Genomic DNA, 3,381 nt, shown 5'->3' with positions numbered 1-3,381 from the left:
ATGATACTGCATATATTGCTGTTATGGATGTGACAGTGATATGTTTCGTGCTGGTGCCTTGACCACCGCTGATATATATTGTATATTATATGACCTTGTAAATAGTGAAATATATACAGTATACTCTATCTGTCCCTATATACATGGAAACATTGCCCCTGTGACCCTGTGACCCTGTGACGTGTTGAATGACTGGGTTCTACTAATAGCACTGGAATCCACATCGGCGGCGATGATGTCATTCTCTGGAGGGAAAGGCTCTGTTACGTCACCGTGGTAACCTAGCAACGGTACGGTGTAGGGGGTGACTAAGGGCGACTGTAGCCTAGTTACAATGTATATCAGGCAAGTTAAAGCTTGGGTCGATCTGAGCTCGCTGAGTCACTCAATGGAAACGAAAAAGTGAATAAAATTCATGACTTTAAAAATGTTTTCTGTGAAGGTTTTTTTTTCCATTCATGAATTGAAAGACTCACCTCAACCCTGGACTAGGATAAGGACAGAGATATTTAACCCTGGACTAGGATAGGGGCAGAGATATTTAACCCTGGACTAGGATAGGGACAGAGATATTTAACCCTGGACTAGGATAGGGGCAGAGATATTTAACCCTGGACTAGGATAGGGGCAGAGATATTTAACCCTGGACTAGGATAGGGGCAGAGATATTTAACCCTGGACTAGGATAGGGACAGAGATATTTAACCCTGGACTAGGATAGGGGCAGAGATATTTAACCCTGGACTAGGATAGGGGCAGATATATTTAACCCTGGACTAGGATAGGGGCAGATACTCAACCCTGGTTCTGGAGAGCCACAGTGGGTCCAGGTTTTTGTCCCAGCTTAGTGCTATCACACCTGATTCAACTAATCTGACTGACTGATCTCCATAAGCTTGATGAGCTGAATCAGGTGTGTCAGTGCTGAGCTGGAGCAAAAACCTGCAGCTCTCCAGGGCCAGGAGAGAGGACCAGGAGAGAGGACCAGGAGAGAGGACCAGCCTGCAGCTCTCCAGGACCAGGAGAGAGGACCAGGAGAGAGGACCAGGAGAGAGGACCAGCCTGCAGCTCTCCAGGGCCAGGAGAGAGGACCAGGAGAGAGGACCAGGAGAGAGGACCAGCCTGCAGCTCTCCAGGACCAGGAGAGAGGACCAGGAGAGAGGACCAGCCTGCAGCTCTCCAGGACCAGGAGAGAGGACCAGGAGAGAGGACCAGGAGAGAGGACCAGCCTGCAGCTCTCCAGGACCAGGAGAGAGGACCAGGAGAGAGGACCAGGAGAGAGGACCAGGAGAGAGGACCAGGAGAGAGGACCAGCCTGCAGCTCTCCAGGACCAGGAGAGAGGACCAGGAGAGAGGACCAGGAGAGAGGACCAGGAGAGAGGACCAGGAGAGAGGACCAGGAGAGAGGACCAGCCTGCAGCTCTCCAGGACCAGGAGAGAGGACCAGGAGAGAGGACCAGGAGAGAGGACCAGGAGAGAGGACCAGCCTGCAGCTCTCCAGGACCAGGAGAGAGGACCAGGAGAGAGGACCAGGAGAGAGGACCAGGAGAGAGGACCAGGAGAGAGGATCAGGAGAGAGGACCAGGAGAGAGGACCAGGAGAGAGGACCAGCCTGCAGCTCTCCAGGACCAGGAGAGAGGACCAGGAGAGAGGACCAGGAGAGAGGACCAGGAGAGAGGACCAGCCTGCAGCTCTCCAGGACCAGGAGTCAGATGCTGTCCAGTGCGTCACGTATGTTTTTGACCCAGGTCTAGTGCCGTGCTCACTAGGGCCCTGTTCCAATACTTCAGAAATGCATCCGTCCTTCCTTCCTTTCCTTGAAGTAATCATTGATCTGACATGACTGGATTGGTCCTAAGAAAGCTTCTCATTGCATCGCTTTAGCCTATCAAGTCATGTGAGATCAGTGATTTCCTCAAGGAAGGAAGGAAGGAAGGAAGGAAGGAAGGAAGGATATGTTTCTGAAGTATTGGAACCGGGCCTAATACTCTGCTTAGTACCCTAATACACTAGTACACTAATACTCTAATACTCTAGTACTCTAGTACACTAATACTCTAATACACTAGTACACTAGTACATTAGTACATTAGTACACTAATACTCTAGTACACTAGTACACTAATACTCTAGTACTCTAGTACTCTAGTAGACTAATATACTAGTACACTAGTACCTTACTACTCTAGTACACTAATACATTACTACTCTAGTACTCTAATACATTACTACTCTAGTACTCTAGTACCTTACTACTCTAGTACATTACTACTCTAGTACTCTAGTACATTACTACTCTAGTACATTACTACTCTAGTACCTTACTACTCTAGTACATTACTACTCTAGTACACTAGTACCTTACTACTCTAGTACACTAGTACCTTACTACTCTAGTACACTAGTACATTACTACTCTCGTACACTAGTACCTTACTACTCTAGTACACTAGTACCTTACTACTCTAGTACACTAGTACATTACTACTCTAGTACTCTAGTACATTACTACTCTAGTACATTACTACTCTAGTACTCTAGTACATTACTACTCTAGTACTCTAGTACATTACTACTCTAGTACTCTAGTACATTACTACTCTAGTACACTAGTACATTACTACTCTAGTACATTACTACTCTAGTACTCTAGTACATTACTACTCTAGTACACTAGTACATTACTACTCTAGTACATTACTACTCTAGTACTCTAGTACATTACTACTCTAGTACATTACTACTCTAGTACACTAGTACATTACTACTCTAGTACACTAGTACCTTACTACTCTAGTACACTAGTACATTACTACTCTAGTACACTAGTACATTACTACTCTAGTACTCTAGTACATTACTACTCTAGTACATTACTACTCTAGTACTCTAGTACATTACTACTCTAGTACACTAGTACATTACTACTCTAGTACATTACTACTCTAGTACACTAGTACATTACTACTCTAGTACACTAGTACATTACTACTCTAGTACTCTAGTACATTACTACTCTAGTACACTAATACATTACTACTCTAGTGCACTAGTACATTACTACTCTAGTACACTAGTACACTAGTACATTACTACTCTAGTACATTACTACTCTAGTACACAAATACATTACTACTCTAGTACACTAGTACATTACTACTCTAGTACACTAGTACATTACTACTCTAGTACATTACTACTCTAGTGCACTAATACATTACTACACTAGTACATTACTACTCTAGTACATTACTACTCTAGTACACTAATACATTACTACTTTAGTACACTAATACATTACTACACTAATACATTACTACTCTAGTGCACTAATACATTACTACTCTAGTACATTACTACTCTAGTACACTAATACATTAC

The sequence above is a fragment of the Argentina silus genome (genome assembly GCF_951799395.1).
Source record: "Argentina silus genome assembly, chromosome: 14".
Taxonomy (NCBI): domain Eukaryota; kingdom Metazoa; phylum Chordata; class Actinopteri; order Argentiniformes; family Argentinidae; genus Argentina; species Argentina silus.
This window is presented reverse-complemented; position numbering follows the sequence as displayed.